Here is a 22982-nt window from a genome sequence, read left to right on the forward strand (position 1 = left end):
GCAGATTTTGACCAATTTAAATGTCATTACATGCGGTAGATCCATATGTATTGACAACAAAAGAGCGGCATTAGAACACCGTGTTTTGGACGCAGCTAAAATATGTTGTGTCCAAAGTGCTGCTGGTTACTGATCGTAGGGACGTAGCAGCTAAACAAACAGTTGTGAGCTGTTACTAATAGCCAGGAAACATGTTTGCCTAATGGCACCTTCCTAGGCTAAACATAGCAGCTCTCAGCTGCCCCAGAAATTACATGAATGGGAATGCTCATGATATTAAGGTTTATGGGATTAGCTGACACCTAGCCCTTTGTTTAGTGATGAAAAGGTGTCAATCAGACCCTCTCATTACTAAACCTAAGTAAAGTAAAGTGTTAAATAAACACACACTGAGAGTAAAACACTTTATTTGAAATACAACAGACACATTCTTCAATCATTTAAATTAACTAATATACTAATATATATATATCAGGTCTGATGGTAGTTCAAGGGTTAAAACAATGTCCCACATTTCTTTTTTCAAATATTTTTATTTTTCTCCAAAAAGCATTCATTGCTGTACAAAATCGCATCAAAAACCGCATCAAAGTCGCAGCAAAATGCACGTTTTTTCTGCAGCGTTTCTCCTGCCAAGAGATGCAGACACCTTAAGGAATTTTCTGCATTCAAATCCTGAGCGTGCACACACAGCCTTACAAAGAATTTAATGGAAAACACTTTCAGTACTTTATTTTACTGAGGTTTGTCATCTCATTTGTTGGCTGTGCAAATTGCAGCAGCTGTTAATGAAGTCCTCTTGATTGCTGCACTCTGCATAGGCACTTGTGACAGTGAACAAGCTGACAAAGCAGTGGGACTACTGTCCGACTGGCTGGGGACCTAGGCACTCACTGCATTGCTCACAGTTGAAGAAGAAGCGGCACTTGCCACTTAGCAGATTCCCTTGCCTGAGATTGTTTGACAGTTGCAGGTCCCCAGAAATTTTGCAACCCTAATAGCCTGGTCCTTCTGAGCAACTGCACCAGCTCACCAACATTTCCTCACTAAAGTGGAGGAAACTATATGAAGATGGGTAAAGAATTGGCTAAATTACAGGAAGCAGTCATTGTAAATGGTACGCTCTCTAAATGGGATGTAATCAGCAGTGGGGACCGCGGGGATCTGTGCTAAGACCGATTCTTTTTAACCAATTTATTAATGATCTAATTAATGGGATTGAGAGTAAAGTTTCAGTCTATCAGTCTTTGCTGATGACACCAAACTATGTAAGATATAAAAATCTGGTCTTGACATTACAATATTGCAAAACGATCTGGATAAGATGACTGAATGGGCAAACACTTGGCAGATGAGATTTAAAGTAGAATAATGTAGAGTAATCAGGGGCAGACCTACTGCCCGTGCAGCCGGTTCATTGAATGGGGGCCCCCGAGGGAGAGGGGGCCCCTCCAGCCTCCAGCAGGGCCGCCATCAGGGCATGACTGCCCTGACTCCAGCATGGGGCCCGGCAGGTTGGGGCCCCCTCGGAGCCCCGTTGGGGCCCCGCTCTTGTGCGTCTCCTCATGGGGGCCCCCCCCGCAGGACCCCCCGCCGTCACATCACCCACCGCCGTCACATGACCGGAGATGTCCCTGCGCTCAGCATGGGTCCCCGGCCCCATGCTGAGCGCAGGGACATCTCCGGTCATGTGACGGCGCCGGCACAATACTTACCCCTCCCCGTGCCTCCGCAGCGTCTTCCGCGTCCTCTGACTGTGACGTCTCAGGTCAGAGGGCGCGGTGATGTCTTTACACCGCGCGCGCTCTCTCCTGACCTGTCACAGTGCAGAACGGGAAGACGCGCACAACGCTGGAGTCCGGAGCAGCGCCAGCAGCAGGTAAGAAGTGAGGTGAGTATTGGATTTTTTTATTTTTTTCATGTATGTGGGCATGGGGCATTATATGTTGGGGGTGTGTGTGACATCCTGCATGGGGCATTATATGGGGGTGTGTGTGACATCCTGCATGGGGCATTATATGGGGGGGTGACATCCTGCATGGGGCATTTTAAGAGGGGAAGGGGGAAGTGACATCCTGCATGGGGCATTATAAGAGGGGAAGGGGGGAAGTGACATCCTGCATGGGGCATTATAAGGGGGGGGGTGTGTGACATCCTGCATGGGTCATTATAAGGGAGGGGGGAGTGACATCGTGCATGGGGCATTATAAGAGGGGAAGGGGGAAGTGACATCCTGCATGGGGCATTATAAGGGAGGGGGAGTGTGACATCCTGCATGGGGCATTATAAGAGGGGGAGGGGGGAAGTGACATCCTGCATGGGACATTATAAGGGAGGGGGTGGTCTGACATACTGCATGGGGCATTGAAAAGGGGGGAAGTGACATCCTGCATGGGGCATTTTATGGGGGGTAGAGGTGACAACCTGCATAGGGCATTAAAAGGGGGGTGTCATCCTGCATGGGGCATTAAAAGGGGGGGAACAGCCTGAATGGAGCGTTACATGGGGGGCCAATATTCTGTATGGAGCGTTATATGGGGGTCAGTATTCTGTATGGAGCGTTATATGGGGGACAGTATTCTGTATGGAGCGTTATATGGGGGTCAGTATTCTGTATGGAGCGTTATATGGGGGTCAGTATTCTGTATGGAGCGTTATATGGGGGTCAGTATTCTGTATGGAGCAATTTATGGGGGCCAGTATTCTGTATGCAGTGTTATATGGGGACCAGTATCCTGTATGGAGCGTTATATGGGGACCAGTATCCTGTATGGAGCATTATATGGGGACCAGTATCCTGTATGGAGCATTATAAGGGGGTCAGTATCCTGTATGGAGCATTATATGGTGCCCATAATACTGTATGGAGGACTATACTGTCCGGTCTGCACTGTGCGCTGTGAAGATTCGCCGGTTTCTGAGCTATTGTAGAATTTACAGTAGATATCGCTCATGTAATGTAGTAAGTGAAATCTTTGGCCTTGTACTATATATATATATATATATATATATATATAATTTCTTTGTGGTATCTGTGCATCATGAATCATGGTATGTGTTAAAGGGGCCACTGAAACTCTGTCGCCCAGGGCCCACAAAAACCTGGAGCCGGCCCTGGGGGTAAGTATAACAAGTTTTATTTTTTTTAAATACAATTAATTAACTAGGAGTGGGGGGAATCAGAGATGCACGGGGGGATGAGAGATGCACGGGGGGGGGGGCCCTTCATGCCCCCTAAGAAGGGCAGGGGGGGGGCCCAAAAAAATTATTGCACAGGGGCCCACTACAGTCTGTGTCCGCCCGTGAGAGTAATGCACCTAGAATGGAGTAATCTTATTGCTGCATATACACTAAATGGGAGTATATTCAGGACTATAGAACAGGAGAAGAATTTGGGTATTCTGGTTACAAGTAAGCTGAGCAGAGGTACTCAAAAGAAAGCAAGATTTTAGGGTGTATTAAAAGACAGATATTATCCTGCAATCCCAACGTATTTGTTACCCCTTTATAAATCACTGGTGAGGCCACATCTAGAATATGGGATCCAGTTTTGGGTTCCATATTTTAAAAAGGATATGAAGAAGTTAGAGTCAGTTCAAAGGCGGGCAACTAGATTATTATAAGGGATGGAAGGCCTCTCATATGATGAGCGGTTGGAAAAGTTGTGCTTGTTTAGCTTAGAAAAAAGATGCATCAGAGGAGATCTCATTTACATGTATAAATATATGTATGGTCAGTACAAAGTACTGGAACATGACTTATTCCTTTCAAAGACCATACTAAGGACCAGGGGCACCCATTATGGGTGGAAGAAAGATGATTCCGGCAGCTAAATAGGAAAGGAATCTTTACAGAGCAGTCAGACTGTGAAATTCTCTACCACAAGAGGTAGTAATGGCAGACACTATAACAGCTTTTAAAAAAGGGCTGGATGATTTCCTCAATACACATAACATTGTGGTTTATAGTTAAATTAGTGGAAAAATGTACAATTAGTGGAGGAAGGTTGAACTTGAAGGACCCAGGTCTTTTTTCAACCTATGTAACTATGTAAACTATGTCATTCACATCAATCTGCACCACACCTCGCTGGCACACGGGATCTCCAAGTATTTGTTCATAGCTTTCACAATAATCTAATTTTTGTCCTTAATTTTAGATAAGTCTATTAGAAAATAATGTTACAACAGTTCCTTCTAAACATATATGACGCGCCCCCTGGGCCTGTGCTGTGCAGGGGATACCCGGAGCCGGATCGCTGGGGGTTGTAGTCCTCCATGGCTGTGACCCGGTCCGTGCCCAGGGCGGTCAAACCAGTGGCAGTCTGAGTGTGATAACAAATGTCCGACTACGCCACCCGTGGATTGCGGTCAGTGGGGACCGCCGCTGCGCTGCAGACCGCTGAGGCTGATGTTGTATGCGCAGCCAAGTATTCGATAACTCCCCACGGGAGAAGTATTGCCTCAGAGCAGCTAGTGTGGATGATGAGAGTAATGGTGTGAGCGTCCCAGTACTGATGGTGCTGGTGCGGCGATGAAACACAGAGACGTGTGGTGCAGTTCAGGGTCTTTACTGATGGAATAACGCAGACCCTCCCGGGAGTACTGGTTAGCAGTAGGGGCCTGGTCAGTCTGTAAGAAAGTAGGATCTCCCCTGGCCAGGTGGAGTTGTAGGCCTCCCCGACTATCTGCACTCTTTCCTGGCTACCTTGCTCTATGCGGGCAGAAGTAGCCCACGTCCCTGAGTATACCATGTGGTGCTCACCCGTATGGCCGGTGACTTGGGGCCTTCCGTTAGCCTCCGCTTCACGATGGCGGTGCTGGTCCCTTGCTTGCGATTGTGCCTCCGGGCTTCTATGGCCAGAGGACATGGAATCCCCTGCCGGTTGGATTCTGCTGCTGGACCTGGATGTCCCCACAGCCTCAGACTCCGTGTCCGGGTTTAGTGTCTTCAGCCAAGGCGAGCTATCTAGCTTCCAGCCTCTGGCACTCACTCCTGCTCCTACAGAGCTCCTGCTGTATCTTTCCCTCTCCAAGCTCTAACTCTCAGACTCTGTCTCACCTAATCCCGCCCCAGACCCAGTTTATAAGGGCAGATTCCTCCCCTCCCAGGTCTGGGCGGGCAGTGTTGCATGCTTAGGGCTCCTGACCAGAGAAACCTCCCACTTGCTCTCAGACATAATATTTCTATTACTGTGGCAACCAGACCCCTGGGGTGCCACATTCCCCCCTAGTAAATTTTAGTACTCCGGGACTAAACACATTTTTTTAAAGAAACATAAATACAAGGGTATAAACGATAATACAATAACATATTTACAAGAAGCTTTAGTTCTTTAAAGGTCACGGCGTGTCCGCAACCGGGTGTCCATATCACCCAAGGTGAAGTTTGTGAAACAAGAGGGTGTCCATGTCACCCAAGGTGAAGCTTTAAGCGAAGTAGGGGACCTGTCCAAAGCAAACCCCTTGCGTTGGCCTTGGGCGTGGCTGCAAGGCTGAAGCTAGCTACTTTGGGCCGCAAGGAGGCCATGCCAGACAGGTGTTCTCTTCCGCGGCCGTCTTTGCAAGAGGCACAATGTGCAACTATCTACAAAACTGTCCCGGTTATCCAGCGTCCATAACCTGTTAGTCCAAATAAATCTGCAGGGTAACTGAGAAACATAATTAATAACAGGCAACAACAAAAACCATCAACATTTTTCAATAAACAGGTAAATTTACAATGCATTACTTTATACTTTCCAGCGAGCGGGCATCTGACCTCTAGTGACTCTAGTGGACCTACGGAGCTCACTAACTGGTTCTGCACTACTGGGTGTAGGAGGTGTTATGGGTAAGCTGGGCAGCTGTCTGCGCACTCTTTGGCTCACTAGGGGCACGGCAGGCTCACTACTAGCAGAGGGTTGATCCTCCTGCGCTGCTGGTGTGGACTCTTCTGCCTCCTGGGCCGGCTGCTCTTCCAGCTCTACCTGGTCTTCTGTAGGCACTTGAGGGGCTGGCTGGAGAAAGGTGAGGACGGGCACCACGATAGCGTTGTTTACTTGTGTCCAGGACCGGGGAAAGTCTCCGAGTACGGTGCTGATCATTTCCTCCTTTTCCTCTACGGGTTGAGGGTCTTCCTGATCTTCATCCGTGCTCTGCAACTTCTCGGGGCACTTTTTCAGGTGGTCTCTGGAGACAGTGACTGTGGTCTCTCCTCCATCCTTGCTGATGACGTACACCTTTGGATTATTGTGGCTTGAGGGTAGTACGGTGTACGGGTCCTTTTCCCACTGGTCGTCCAACTTATGGAGCCGCCTTTTTCTTTTCAAGACCTGCTCTCCAGGTACCAGGGGAACAGCGGGAGCATGTTGGTTATAAGTCCTCTCCTGCCTTTCTCTTGATTGACAGAGACTTCGCTCGACGCTCTCCTGTACTTTCCGGTACTGCTGCTTCCGTTCTGTATCCCAGTCTGCCTCTGGCGAGGTGGCCTCAGGTGTCAGGACTCCCATATCCAGGTCAACAGGCAGCTTACCAGGTCTTGCTCGCATTAGGTAAGCCGGGGTACAGTTGGTGGAACCTACCGGGATGTGGTTATACAGGTCCACCAGATCGGGCAGTCTCTCAGGCCACAAACTGCGTTCTTCCAGGGGCAATGTTTTTAGCAGATCTATCACCACCTGGTTCATCTTCTCGCAGAGTCCATTGGTTTGGGGGTGATAGGGCGTTGTTCTTATCTTCTTGCAGCCATACAGGTTGCAGAACTCCTGGAAGACCTCTGCTTCGAAGGCTGGTCCTTGGTCCGTCAGCTCTTGGTCCGGGTACCCGTGTGAGCGGCAGAAGTGCAGCTGGAAGGCCCTAGCTGCTGTTTGTGCTGTTAAGTCTTTGACGGGGACCACCACTAGGAATCGGGAGTAGTGATCCACGATGGTTAGGGCGTAGACATACCCGCTTCTGCTTGGAGCCAGTTTAACATGGTCCAGAGCGACCAGTTCCAGCGGCTGCCTGGTGATGATGGGATGCAGGGAAGTCCTCTGGATGGCACGGTCCCTTCTTCTTAGGTTGCACGGGCCACAGTCTCTACACCACCTCTCAATGGCTCCTCTCATGCCTATCCAGTAGAACCGTTCACGCAGCAGGAACTCCAGCTTCTTCCATCCGAAGTGCCCTGCCCCATTGTGGTAGGCCTCCAGCACCATAGCTGCGTCCCATCTCGGTACCACAACCTGCCAGATCAGCTCATGTGTCCGGGAATTGACCATTCTGCGACACAACTTCTCCTTGTAGAGAAACAGTCTGCTCTTCTCCGTCCACAGTTGCTTGGTCTCTTCCGGAGCGTCTGGGTCCAGGCGGGCGTCAGCCTGGGTCAGCATCTCCTTCACCTGACGGACTGCGGGGTCACTGTCTTGCGTCTCCGCCCAGTTGTAGTGGGGTAAGGGGTTGAACGTAGCGGATCGCTGGCCCCTCACACGGTGGGAATACTGGGTAATCCCATGACGGTGAAACACAGGAAGTTCGATCTCTTCCAATTCTTCTGGCTCGTCCCCTTCATCCGGTAGGTTTGGTATCCTGGACAGGGCGTCCGCGTTGGTATTGGAGCGTCCTGCCCGGTATTTGATCGTGAACTCATAATTGGACAGGCGGGCCATCCATCTCTGCTCCAGGGCACCCAGTCTTGCAGTGTCCAGGTGTGTCAACGGGTTGTTGTCCGTGTACACGGTGAACCTGGAAGAGGCAAGGTAATGCTTGAAACGTTCGGTTACTGCCCACACCACTGCCAGGAACTCTAGCTTGATCGAGCTGTAATTCTCAGGGTTTCTTTCCGTGGGTCGCAGTTTTCGGCTGGCGTAAGCAATTACCCGTTCTCTCCCCTGCTGGATCTGGGACAGTACGGCCCCTAGCCCGATGTTGCTTGCGTCCGTGTGGAGGATAAAGGGCTGGCTGTAATCAGGGTGCGCCAGGATTTCATCCCCCGTGAGGGCCATCTTCAGCTGGCGGAAGGACTCCTCTTCCAGCTTTTCCCATTTGAAGGGTGGCTTCTGGTGTTTAGCCTTACAGGACTGGAGTATCAGGAGGTCCTGCATAGGAGCTGCCTTCTTGGTAAAACCGGGAATGAACCTTCGGTAGTAGCCTACCAACCCGAGGAACTGCCGCACTTCCTTTATGCTGGATGGTCTTGGCCAGTCCTTAATCACGGTGATCTTGTCAGGGTCGGGGGCTACTCCGTCAGCACTCACCACGTGTCCCAGGTACTGTACCTTTGGCTTCAGTAGATGACACTTTGAGGGTTTTACCTTTAGGCCATAGTTTTCCAGGGCTTCAAACACTTCTGCCAGGTGTTCCAGATGGTCCTCATAGGTCTTGGAATAGACGATGACGTCGTCCAGGTATAATAGGACCGTCTCGAAATTCCGGTGTCCCAGACAGCATTCCATCAACCGTTGGAAGGTTCCTGGTGCGTTGCAGAGCCCGAACGGCATACAGTTAAATTCGCTGAGTCCCATCGGGGTGGTGAATGCGGTTTTCTCCCGGTCCGCCTCTGCTACAGGAACCTGCCAGTACCCGCTAGTGAGGTCCAAAGTAGAGAAGAAGTTAGCAGATTTTAATGCAGCTAAGGACTCTTCTATCCTTGGTAACGGGTACGCATTTTTGTGTGTGATACGGTTGACCTTCCTGTAGTCTACACACATTCTCATGGTGTTGTCTTTCTTTTTCACTAAGACTAGTGGAGCTGCCCAGGGGCTACAGCTATCCCTAATTACCCCAGCCTCCTTCATGTCTTTTAGCATCCCCTTGGCGTGTTGATAGTGTGCAGGGGGTACGGGTCGGTGTCTCTCCTTTATGGGAGGATGGTCTCCCGTGGGGATGTGATGTTCTACCCCCTTTACTCGCCCGAAGTCCAGCGGGTGTTTACTAAACACTCTCTCGTACTCTTGGACCACCCGATAGACTCCCTGTTTTTGGTGTGAGGGAGTGGAGTCAGTACCCAAATGCAGTTGCTGACCCCAGTCCTCCATTGGTTTCTTAGAGCCGTTACCTTCCTCTGGTTGAGATGGAGGCAAGGGTTCCACGGCCTGTACAGAGTTCTGGTTGATGGTGAACAATTTGGCTAGCGTGGCATACCGGGGCAGGTATACTTCTCTCTCCCCGATATTTATGATGCGGACGGGCACCCTCCCATGACGTACATCGACCACCCCCCGTGCTGTCAAAATGGTGGGCCTACTGTCTGAGTAGATGGGTTCTACCATTGCTTGGTAGTCTCTACCCCTTAGACCAATAGCTGCCCGGCACCAAATCATCATCTCACGTTTTGGGGGCATGGCAATAGGGAACGGGTCACACATTCTCACACTACCTATCTCACCACCAGATAGTTCCAGTTGTTGCCGCTTCATCAGTGCCCGGATCTCTTTTTGGAGGACACGCTGCTGGCTGAAACTGGCATTCTTGGCAACCTGTTGCAAAATAAGAATCACCTCTGCAAGACAGTTTTCAATTACGTTAGTACCTAGGGTTATTTTTGGGTGACTCTCGCGACGGTCAATGTCCACAATGATCAGTCCTTGTGCCGGCAGTTCAACTTTACCGACCTTGATGGTCACCTCTTTAAATCCTATCTGGGGCACGGGCTGACCATTGCTGGCTATAATGCTCAGGTCGTCATCTGGGTAGCGGGTTATGTCCGAGTCATTCCAGTACCGCTTAAAGAGCACGTACGGGATGGTGGTGACCTGTGACCCGGTGTCCAGTAGGGCACTCATAGGAATGCCATCCAGTACCACAGGCAAGACCGGACGTCCCCCTACGTATTTATCACGCCAGTTCGATGGGCCTGATGATCTTATGCCTGGGGGTTGGCCCTCTACCTCAGGTTGTGCCCGTTTAAATGACAGTACCTTGCCATATGTCCGGGTTGATTGCAGCGGCGGCAGATGGATCGTCCGTCCTCGTTGTATCTGTCGCTGGGTCTCCCTCTGGCCGGTGGGGTCCTCCTCAGTCGGCACCACGGGACGTCCTCCGGTCCGGATGCCAGCTGGATCTTTCCTGGAGAAGAGACCTGTAAAGACTGCACAGTTCTGGATAGCGCGGCAACACTCTTAGTCAGCTCTTGGACCTGATGGTGCAGGTCTGTAGCCGGGTCATTGTTCAAAGCCTGCGCATCAGCTCCCACAGGCCCTGCAGACAAGGGCGCCGCGTCCTGGTGATAAGTGATAGCAGGGCGCCTGTGGGTCACAGCGCCACCTGGTGCCGGTTCTCGGAGCACCCGGATGACTCTGTCCTTGAACTGTGCAAAGTCCAGGTCAGGGTCCTGTAAGGCCATTGCCCGCAACTGGGTTCGGTGGGCATTGCACAGTAGACCCTCAATAAATTGTTCGGTCAACAGCTTGTCTTCATTTCCCACGCTGTCAGGGTCTGCCTGCTTAATGGCTCTCAGGGCCTCTTGTAGGTTTAGAGCATAGTCTCTTATACTTTCATGTGCCTGTTTGCACCCGTAAAATCTGAGTTTTATTTCAGCTGAGGTTCGGGTGTCAAATGTGTCTTTCAGCCGGGCTAGTATCTCTCTGACAGTCCTCTTCTTCCCAGGTGACCAGGACTTTACCTCCCTTTGGGCTGCCCCAATTAACTGGGCCCCCAGGATGCTTACTTTTTGCTCTTCCGTGAGGGGGTATACCTGAAAGAGGCTATCCAGTCTTTCCCTAAAGTCACCTAGGGTATGTGACTCCCCTGAGTACTGGGGTAGCCAGGTTGCCCCCGGGATATAGGGCATGGTGAATGGCATGACCGCAGCAGCGGTTGCGCTGGCGGCCGGTGTGGCGGTGGAGCTCCCCTCGGTATCCGACATCCTCCTTCCCCCCTAGTGGACCGTGGTCTACCTTGCGATGCTCTTCTTCCGTAGGCCGCGGCTCCGCAGTCAATCGTCGGGGTAGAGGACCTGGCGTCGCGCTCCGATGACGTCAGCGTCGCTCTTCCTCCCTTCCAGGACCTTGCGCAGCGTCAGTGCGTGGGGCGGAGCTTCGGATCTCGCGCGCTTTCGGCGTCCACGCCCCTCTTCTTCCCGTGTGGCGTCCCGAAGATGGCGTCCGAAGGCGGGAAGCAGCTGCGGATGGCGGGAAGACGGCAGAAGACGGCGGGAAATGACCCAAGATGGCGTCCGATGGCGGGAAACGGCTCCGGACGGCGGGAAACTTCGCCACAGGTAAGTACAAAAGTCTTTTTCAGGCACGCAGTATCCGGTGGTTGCGGGCACGAAATCCTGCCGACTACGCCAAAGTTGACGCGCCCCCTGGGCCTGTGCTGTGCAGGGGATACCCGGAGCCGGATCGCTGGGGGTTGTAGTCCTCCGTGGCTGTGACCCGGTCCGTGCCCAGGGCGGTCAAACCAGTGGCAGTCTGAGTGTGATAACAAATGTCCGACTACGCCACCCGTGGATTGCGGTCAGTGGGGACCGCCGCTGCGCTGCAGACCGCTGAGGCTGATGTTGTATGCGCAGCCAAGTATGGGATAACTCCCCATGGGAGAAGTATTGCCTCAGGGCAGCTAGTGTGGACGATGAGAGTAATGGTGTGAGCGTCCCAGTACTGATGGTGCTGGTGCGGCGATGAAACACAGAGATGTGTGGTGCAGTTCAGGGTCTTTACTGATGGAATAACGCAGACCCTCCCGGGAGTACTGGTTAGCAGTAGGGGCCTGGTCAGTCTGTAAGCAAGTAGGATCTCCCCTGGCCAGGTGGAGTTGTAGGCCTCCCCGACTATCTGCACTCTTTCCTGGCTACCTTGCTCTATGCGGGCAGAAGTAGCCCACGTCCCTGAGTATACCGTGTGGTGCTCACCCGTATGGCCGGTGACTTGGGGCCTTCCGTTAGCCTCCGCTTCACGATGGCGGTGCTGGTCCCTTGCTTGCGACCGTGCCTCCGGGCTTCTATGGCCAGAGGACATGGAATCCCCTGCCGGTTGGATTCTGCTGCTGGACCTGGATGTCCCCACAGTCTCGGACTCCGTGTCCGGGTTTAGTGTCTTCAGCCAAGGCGAGCTATCTAGCTTCCAGCCTCTGGCACTCACTCCTGCTCCTACAGAGCTCCTGCTGTATCTTTCCCTCTCCAAGCTCTAACTCTCAGACTCTGTCTCACCTAAACCCGCCCCAGACCCAGTTTATAAGGGCAGATTCCTCCCCTCCCAGGTCTGGGCGGGCAGTGTTGGATGCTTAGGGCTCCTGACCAGAGAAACCTCCCACTTGCTCTCAGACATAATATTTCTATTACTGTGGCAACCAGACCCCTGGGGTGCCACATATATGCATTAAAATTGCAATCATTAAAGGGAATCTGTCACCCCTTGGCACTTATCTGACCTCTAATATGGACATACAGGTGATAGAAATGTAAATCTATTCCTACCTGTATGCCTCATATTAAAGGTCTTTTTGTTGTGAAATTGCTTTTTATTCATTTAGGTTTCTGATGCCTTCCAGTCCCAGGGCCCGGAAGAGATCCCTGCCTCCTGTGGTAATTATAATGTTTCCCCCTCTCCCCTGCATGTCACAGTGCCTGAATTTGGCTGCTGCAGCTGCACATCACAGTGCACTATGACATACAGGGGAGGGGGGAGACATTATAGTCAGCTAAATTCCAGGGGTGACAGATTCCCTTTAAAAGGCCTTATTCTGGTAATAAGGATACAGTGCCGCCCGGCGGCCACAATTCCTGCGGGGGCCGATTAACCCCTTAACCCCTTAAGCCCCGGAGCATTTTCCGTTTTTGCATTTTCGTTTTTGCTCCCCTTGTTCCCAGAGCCATAGCGTTTTTATTTTTTGGTCAATATGGCCATATGAGGGCTTATTTTTTGAGGGACAAGTTGTACTTTTCAACGCCATTACTAGTTTTACCATATCCTGTACGGGAAAACGGGAAAAAAATTCCAAGTGCGGTAAAATTGCAAAAAAGTGCAATACCACAGTTGTTTTTTATTTATTTTTTTTACCACGTTCACTGAATGCTAAAACTGACCTGCCCTTCTTATTCTACAGCTCATTACGAGTTCATAGACACCAAACATGTATAGGTTCTTTTATACTTAAGTGGTGAAAAAAATTTCCAAAATTTGGTAAAAAAAAAAAAAAAAAAATAGCGCCATTTTCTAAGACCCGTAGCGTCTCCATTTTTCGTGATCTGAGGCTGGTTTATGGCTTATTTTTTGCGCACCGGGCAAACGTTTTTATTGATCACATTTGGGGTAGATCCGATGTTTTGATCGCCCGTTATTGCATTTTATTGCAATTTTGCGGCGACCAAAAAACGTAATTCTGGCGTTTAGAATTTTTTCTCGTTACGCCGTTTACCGATCGGATTAATTCTTTTTTTATATTGATAGATCGGGCGATTCTGAATGCGGCGATACCAAATAGGTGTATGTGGGTTTTTTTTTTTTATATTTTATTTTGAATGGGGCGAAAGGGGGGTGATTTAAACTTTTATATTTTTTTATTTTTTTTTATATTTTTAAAAACTTTTTTTTTTTACTTTTTGCATGCTTCTATAGTCTCCATAGGAGACTAGAAGCAGCAACTATCCGATCGCCTCTGCTACATACAGGGGACGAGCAGGTCCCCTGCATGCAGCAGAAATGGTCCTGTGCTATGAGCGCCGACCACTAGGTGGCGCTCATAGCGACAAGATCATGACAACCACAGGCGTCTGCTGCAGACCCTGGGTTGTCATGCCCACCCATCCGCGATCACGTGACGGGGTCGCCGGTGGACGGGGCTTATGACGCGCTACCCGGAAGCGCGCGTTAAATGCTGCTGTCGGAGATTGACAGCGGCATTTAACATGTTAACAGCCGCGGGTGGATCGCGATTCCACCCGCGGATGTTGCGGGCACATGTCAGCTGTAAGAATCAGCTGACATGTGCTCCGTTCAGTGAGGGCTCAGCGCAGCAGCCCTCACTGAACGGGCAGTACGCAAATATGCGTACTAATACGTCCCCGGTAATTAAGGGGTTAAATACCGCTGTCAATCGCAAAAGCGGTATTTAATTGGTAGCAAGGGGATTACAAGACCCCCTTTGTAACCCTCGGACCCCCACGATGAGAATCGCGCATGTCAATGGTTACCATGGTATCTTATGGTCATGTGATAACCCTAGGGTACGATGGCCTGTGAGATTCAGCTATAAGCTGGCTTTCACAGACTGTGTCAGTGAGACACTGAGAGGTGTCATGCACTGCAGTACACAAGTACTGCAGTGTATGAGACCAGTAATCAAAATGATACATGTCACACAGTGGGACTAAGTAAAAAAGTAAAAAAAAATGTAAAAAAGTTAAAAAAACAAAGCGCACACTAATCACAAAAAGCGTTTGTGAAAAAACAATAGTAAACACAAAACGTATACATAATTGGTATTGACGCATCGGGAACGTCTGTAGAAAACTGGCACGTTATTTATTTCGTATGGCAAATGCCGTAAAAAAATAATAAAAAACATGCCAAAAATGTCATTTTTTCATCATACTGACTCACAAAAGAGTGAATAAAAAGCGATCAAATAGTCATATGTAAGAAGAAAAATGGTATAAATGAAAATGCCAAATCATCCTGCAAAACAAAAAGCCCTAATATGGACCATTCAGCGAAAAATTTTAAAGTTACAGATCTCCGAATATGATGATGCAAAAACAAATTCATTTTTGTAAAATATTGTTTTTAATGTGTAAAATATCAAAGGATAAAAAACTATATAAATCTGGTATTGCGTAATCGTACCGACCTGATGAACAAATCGGTCTTATCACTTATACTGCACAGCAAACGGCGCAAAAAATAAAAACAATAACTGAATTGTTGGTTTTGTTCATTCTGTGTCTGAAAAATCAGAATAAAAAGTGATAAAAAAATTATATGCCCCAAAATGGTACCAAAAAACCTGCAACTCATCCAGCAAAAAATAAGCCCTCACACAGCTGTGCGCCAAAAAATAAAAAAGTTACAGCTCTCAAAATATGCCATCGAAAAAAACTACTTTACAGAAGAAAGCATTTTTACTGTATGATAGCAGCAAAACCTAAAAAAAAATATATAAATCTGGTACCGCTGTAATCGCACCGACCCAAAGAATAAATCCGCCTTATCACTTATATTGCAAGGTGGACTGTGCAAAATAAAAATAAGAACTATTCTTGTACTGCTGTTGTCACGCCAGGTGTGAGTGCAACACAGAGAGTCACGCCAGGTGTGAGTGCAACACAGAGGGGAAAGGCAAAGGGAGCCCAGACACTAGGGTAGGGGGGAAGAGGTGACCTCCTAATCTGCACTAGCGTCACCCTGTCTCCCCCTAACGTCCCTATACAGTCTACGCAGCTGTCGCCGATCACGTGACTTGCCCTACTATCCCTGGCGTAAGGCTGTAGCTGGGGGTGGAAGAAGATGAGCACTAGTCAACCTCCGCTAGCACTCTAAAGACAAAAGGGGAAGACAACACAGGGGAACAACTCAGCTTTAGAAGAACTCCAACAGGGCACACGGCCTCAAGACTCCAGAGAGGATGTGATGCTGCTTCAGCCAAGTTCCAAGTAGAAATGAGTATAACCGGCAACGCCCACCTAAACACACCAGGTAAATATACACCATGACTCAAGGAAGGTAGTCGCTGGGTCCCAAACACAGCCTCCTATCTAGGCAGCTGTTTGCACTGCCAAACGCGGAGACCTCCCGCAAACCACTGCAGGGCGACTGTCTGTCACCTCCAACACACACGTGACAGCTGTCTATTTGTTCATTCTGCCTCCTAAAAGTTGGAATAAGGCTCAGCTCACATTTATCCTACGCTCTCCGCTGAGCGCTTACATCGGGGTTTCTGTGTAAATTCCCCAAAACTGCGATTCAGACAAAACCCCGATGGAACCACTCACTTATGAGGCAGATGGAGTCACTTTGGACTGGTCTGTGCTCTGGCGGTGTCCCATCATTTTAGGTGTCTTTTTAGCGCAGATATGTGGGCGAACACATATCTGTGCACGCCTAAAAGATGGATACCACTGGACCAGATGGAGTACGAAGTCTCTCCATCTGCTTCATTATGGTGGGTGGTTGGAGGTTTCTTCTGAATTATATTTTTGTGGGATTTACACGGAAACCACAACGTAAGTTCTCAGCGTAGAACACAAGATTGTGATCCCAACCTTATTCTGGACGCGACTAACAAATATTATGTACCCTAAAATGTTACCAAAAAAAACCCTAATTTATCCCACACAAAACCAGCCCCCCATTCAGGTCAATCATCTGTCACTGGAACTATAGGGTTTCCCACGTTACCGCTAGAACAAAGACTCTAGAAAAGTGACATGGCTCCCGTCCCCTCAAATAAAATCCAGTGAATTCTGCACTCCCAAATCCAAATGTCCCCCTGCTTCAGAGTCCCACAGTGTGCCTAAACTGCAATAAGCGGACACGTGTTTGGCATTATTGTAGTGGGGTGAAAGTACTTAATTTACAGGGTGTGTGTCATCAGAAGCACAAGCTGGGCACAATGTATGGGGGCACTTCAATATATGGGGGATCTATACTTTATGGGAGTACAATGTATGGGCAGTAAACTGGCATACAGTGGAGAAAATAAGTATTTGATACATTGCTGATTTTGCAAGTTTTCCCACCTACAAAGAATGGAGAGGTCTGTCATTTTTATCATAAGTACACTTCAACTGTGAGAGACAAAATCTAAAAAAATCGAGAAAATCACATTGTATGATTTTTACATAATTAATTTGCATTTTATTGCATGAAATAAGTATTTGATACAATAGATAAACAGAACTTATTATTTGGTATTGAAACCTTTGCTTGCAATTACAGAGGTCAGACGTTTACTGTAGTTCTTATCCAAGTTTGCACACAGTGCAGCAGGGATTTTGGCCCACTCCTCCATAAAGATCTTCTCCAGATATTTCAGGTTTCAGGGCTGTCACTGGGTAACATTAAATTTCAGCTCCCTCCAAAAATTTTCTATTGGGTTCAGGTCTGGAGACTGGCTAGGTGACTCCAGGGCCATGAAATGCTTCTTACGGAGCCACTCCTTAGTTGCCCTGGCTGTGTATTTCGGGTCATTGTCATGCTGGAAGACCCAGGAATGACCCATCTCCAATGCTCTTACTGAGGGAAGTAGGTTGTTGGCCAAAATCTCACGATACATGACTCCATCTATCCTCCCTTCAAAACGGTGCAATTGTCCTGTCCCCTTTGCAGAAAAGCACCCCCAAAGCATGATGTTTCCCCCACCATGCTTCACTGTTGGGACAGTGCTCTTGGGATTCTACTCATCCTTCTACTTCCTCCAAACACGGCGAGTGGGGTTGATACAAAAAAGTTATTTTCTGGTCTCATCTGACCACATCACCTTCTCCCATGCCTCCTCTGGATTGGAGATGAGTGAACATATTCCGGAAACGTTCGTTTATTTTCAAATTTGGCACGAACATTGCACATTCAGATTCGTGTTCGGGTTCCCGAGCCTTTTGTGCAAAAATCGGCAAAAGTCGGCCCAACACGAACATCCCTGGTTTCCCACACTGTCTTTTGCATGACAGCACGGGAAACAGGGGCTGTGATCGGCGGTAACATTGCTCTTGCGGTCGGGTGCCAGAACACAAACATTTGTATGTTGTTCGGGTTTAGTCAACGAAACTGAACATCAAAACATTCACTCATCCCTACTCTAGATCATCCAGATGGTAATTAGCGAACTTCAAAGGGGCCTGGACAAGTGCTAACATGAGCAGGGAGACCTTGCATGCTCTGCAGAGTTTTAATCCATGAAGGCATAATGTGTTACTAATGGTAATGCTCTCTTCAGGTCATTGACCAGATCTTCCCGTGTAGTTCTGGGCTGATTCCTGACGTTTTTAAGAATTCTCCTTACCCCACGAGACGAGATCTTGCATCGAGCCCCAGACTGTGGAAGATTAACAGTCATCTTGTGTTTCTTTAATTTTCTAATTGTGCGAATAGTTGTTGCCTTCTCAGCAAGCTGCTTGCCTATTGTCCTGTAGCCCATCCAAACCTTGTGCAGGTCTACAATTTTGTCCCTGGTGTCCTTAGACAGCTCTTTGGTCTTGACCATGTTGGAGTGTGATTGATTGTGTAGACAGGTGTCTTTTATGAAGGTAACGCGTTCAAACAGGTGCAATTAATACAGGTAATGAGTGCAGAGTAAGACGGCTTCTTTAAGAAGAACTAACAGCTCTGTGAGAGCCAGAATTCTTGTTGGTTGGTAGGTGATCAAATACTTATTTAATGCAATAAAATGCAATTTAATTATTTAGAAATCATACTATGTGATTTTCTAGGTTTTATTTTTAGATTCTGTCTCTCACAGTTGAAGTGTACCTACTATAAAAATTACAGACCTCTTCATTCTTTGTAGGTGAGAAAACTTGCAAAATCGACAGTGTATCCAATATTTATTTTCCCCATTGTATTTGCAATTTTCCAGAAAAAAAGACTGCCATGGATGTTACAAAATAGTCACGGCCGTAGATGAATTCAATTAGAGGTCCAATTTCTACAATGGGGTTATTTTTTGGAGCTTTTCTGCTGTTCTGGCACCTTCGGGGCTTTGCAAATGTTGCCCGTAAACTATTCTTCCAAAATCTGTGCTCCAAAAGCCAAATAGTGCTCTTTCCTTTCCAGCCCCAACGTGTGGCCTAATAATAATTATTAACGACATCTGGAGCATCACCGCGTTCAGGAAAAATTGTGCAATAAATTATGGGGTCAAGTTTCACTTATTAACCCTAGTGTACCTTATAAATTTGCAGCAAATACAGAAATTTTATTTTTTTCCGCTAAAATATCATATTTCCACGTCTCAATTTTATAAAATTTTGTGAGGCACCTATGAGTTCAAATTACTCACTACACCCCTAGATGAATTCCTTAGGTAGTGAAATTTTCAATATGTGGTCACCAGGGGGGATGTTGGGCTGTATTGCAGCGCTCCTTCCCATCCGATCCCTGCTGTGTGCTCAAACAGTAGTGTAAAACCACATATGAGATACTGCCACATTCAGGAGAAATTGCATAAAAATTGTGTTATCCGATTTCTCCCATTACCCCTAGTGTAAATTAGAAATTTGGTGCTAAAACAGTATTTTAGTGGGAAAGATTTAATTTTTTGTTCTCACATCTACAGTGGTGGCCAAAAGTATTGGCACCCCTGCAATTCTGTCAGATAATACTCAGTTTCTTCCTGAAAATGATTGCAATCACAAATTCTTTGGTATTATTATCTTCATTTAATTTGTCTTCAATGAAAAAACACAAAAAGAATTGTCCTAAAGCCAAATTGGATACAATTCCACACCAAACCTAAAAAAGGGGGTGGACAAAAGTATTGGCAGTGTCATCAAGAAGTTTAAAGCCCATGGCACTGTGGCTAACCTCCCTAGATGTGGACGGAAAAGATAAATTGACGAGAGATTTCAACGCAAGATTGTGCGGATGGTGGATAAAGAACCTCGACTAACATCCAAACAAGTTCAAGCTGCCCTGCAGTCCGAGGGTACAACAGTGTCAACCCGTACTATCCGTCGGCGTCTGAATGAAAAGGGACTGTATGGTAGGATACCCAGGAAGACCCCACGTCTTATCCCGAGACATAAAAAAGCCAGGTTGGAGTTTGCCAAAACTTACCTGAGAAAGCCTAAAACGTTTTGGAAGAATGTTCTCTGGTCAGATGAGACAAGAGTAGAGCTTTTTGGGAAAAAGCATCAACATAGAGTGTACAGGAAAAAAAAGAGGCATTCAAAGAAAAGAACACGGTACCTACAGTCAAACATGGCGGAGGTTCCCTGATGTTTTGGGGTTGCTTTTCTGCCTCTGGCACTGGACTGCTTGACCGTGTGCATGGCATTATGAAGTCTGAAGACTACCAACAAATTTTGCAGCATAATGTAGGGCCCATTGTGAGAAAGCTAGGTCTCCCTCAGAGGTCATGGGTCTTCCAGCAGGACAATGACCCAAAACACACTTCCAAAAGCACTATAAAATGGTTTGAGAGAAAGCACTGGAGACTTCTAAGGTGGCCAGCAATGAGTCCAGACCTGAATCCCATAGAACACCTGTGGAGAGATCTCAAAATTGCAGTTTGGAGAAGGCACCCTTCAAATATCAGGGACCTGGAGCAGTTTGCCAGAGAAGAATGGTCTATAATTCCAGCAGAACATTGTAAGAAACTCATTTATGGTTACTGGAAGCGGTTGTTCGCAGTTATTTTGGCTAAAGGTTGTGCAACCAAGTATTAGGCTGAGGGTGCCAATACTTTTGTCTGGCCCATTTTTGGAGTTTTGTGTGAAATGATCAATGATTTGATTTTTGCTTCATTCTCTTTTGTGTTTTATCCTTGCAAGCAAATTAAATGAAGATAATAATACCAAAGAATTTGTGATAGCAATCATTTTCAGGAAGAAACTGAGTATTATCTGACAGAATTGCAGGGGTGCCAATACTTTTGGCCACCACTGTAAATGTTATAAAGTTTTGTGAATCACCTGTAGGTTAAAATGCTCATTACACCCCAAGATGAATTACTTGAGGGGTCTAGTTTCCAAAATGGGGTCACTTGTGGGGAGTGTCTGCTGTTTTCCCATGTGAGGCGTTCTCCAAATGGAACATGGTATTCACAATCTATTCCAGACAAATAGCACTCTTTCCTTTCATATTTATTAACTATTTTGTGTGACATATCTCTCTGGTTTAAGGGCATAAGAATTAAAAGTTTGAAAATTGCAAAAGTTTCCAAATTTTCGCCAAATTTCTGATATTTTCACAAATACACACAAGTCATATCAGGCAAATTTTACCACTATCATGAAGTATAATATTTCACTAAAAAACATTCCCAGAATCACTGGGATTCGTTGAAGCGTTCCAAAGTAATTACCACATGAAGTGATTGAAAGAATTTGGCCTGCTCATTAAGGTTAAAATTGATTTGGTCACTAAGGGGTTAAAGTATTGGATTTATTTGATCAGTGTAGTGTCAAATGTAACCCAAGCAACATTAATAATGATAAGCTAACAAGTTCAAATCATGAGTCATTGTGGTAGTTTTATTATCCATGGCAATAAACATTTGATATATTTACTACAATTGTGACTGCGAATTTCTATGTTTTATGTAATCAAGTGGTATTTGTGTTGGCAAGAAACTATAGACAAATTAAAAGCTTAAAACTTGTTGTCATATTAGGCATGCGGATTATTGAGATTTGCACTAAATTACTACATTCCTTTATTACATTCATTTAGTATAAACCATCACACATATTCTACTTACAGAGGGCCATATCGTATGGCAAATGTACACTAATTAGCCATAATATTAAAACCATCAAGTCGTGAACGGCAGATGACTTTTCATGGTGTCCTGGCAATTAATCTACCAAGACTTCCAGCCTAAATCAAGTGGTGAGCACTAATATAGATTGTGTGATGACGTCATTATGTTGTGCTACCTTATGTTGTAATGTGGTAGACAGGTCTGGACAGCACTGGGAATATATGTATCAGCCAATAGTTAGTGCCATGTCTAGTACCACATGTGACTGCTCAAAATTTGACATAAGTAGGTTTGCATATGTAGCGCCCCGAGGGTTCGGTTGATACAGGGGTATTGCACCTCAACCAGAGGTGTGATATTCCACTCCCAGGTAAGGATGGAGTGTGGACCAGGGCTCAGTTAGCTGCATACACCACACACGCCCCATTTCCGGGGGACAGCTCTACGGTGCTCCCATTTATATATATATGCAGGCACATCTGACTATGTCCCTGGCTGGAGTGGGGAGGGGGAAGGAAAACCAAGTGGTGTAGGAGCAGACAGGGGTTGGGTTCTGAGCATAGGTACGAGCTCATTGGGTGCTGGTCACCTGAGCTCACACACAGAGGAGGAGGTATAAAAGGTGGGCACCATCTTAGTTCTGAGAGAAGTTCAGTGGAGAAGTGACAGGGAGCAGAGGCTCTGTAGGAGCTCTGCTCAGAGGCAGGCCTAGAGAAAAGGCCGGGGCCAGAGAGGAGGCCGAGGGAAGGGGGAGAAGAAGGAACAGGAAAGAAGGAGAAGAGACAGAGAAATAGAAAGGCTCAGAAACAAGAAGGCAGAAGGGACCCTAAGAACCCACGAGATAACGGGTGAAGGGTCAGGCAGAATAAGGGTACCGGATTCCCCAGTTGGTGGAGGTAAATTATCCCTCAGCCAAAGACCGGAGGTCGTGATCATCTATTGGTGCGACCCCCCACCAATCCTGCTAGGAAGGCACCATACAGGATAGCGGGAAACGGGGCCCACGTTTGCCCGCATAGATCCGCGGCAGCTGGACAGAAGTTTGGTCACTGGTGGGGCACGAGAGGCCAGAGAAAGGACAGAAGGGGGTCCTGTGCCATACTCCTGAATTGCCTGGGGGTTGACCGAGCCCCTCACCAGGTGGACGCAGCACGGCTTGAGCAGTCATTGCTGACAGAAGTGACATGGATAACAACTGTGAGTAAAAACCCTGGACTGCATCATTGGACTCTGTGTCATTTATGCTGCGCCTGCACCATCACCCCCAGCATCCACTTACACTGCCCTGAGGCTATACTCTTCCCGTGGGGCGTTGTCCTATCCCTCTGCTGCACACCAACACCAGCCTCAGCGGTCTGCCTTGCAGCGGCGGTTATCCCTGACCGCAATCCACGGGTGGCGTAGTCGGACATTTCATAGCTCTAAAAATAGACTGCCACAGCATTTGGTCTGACCACCCTGAGCCACGGGATCGGGTTGCCACTACTACCCCCAACATTGCACTGAAGCCCGGTTCCGGGTGCCCCACTGCCCAGGGGGTGAGTCACATACAATGTAGCAACAACAATTTGCATGCAGAGAAACCATGTATCATTGGAAATTAAAATATTAGGTACCAAATCTTAATTTCAAAGCTAATAAAAAAGCTCACATAGATGGCAGCGA

The sequence above is a fragment of the Phyllobates terribilis genome, unplaced genomic scaffold (assembly GCF_046119375.1).
Source record: "Phyllobates terribilis strain yellow unplaced genomic scaffold, ASM4611937v1 Scaffold_5__5_contigs__length_657084704, whole genome shotgun sequence".
Lineage (NCBI taxonomy): Eukaryota > Metazoa > Chordata > Amphibia > Anura > Dendrobatidae > Phyllobates > Phyllobates terribilis.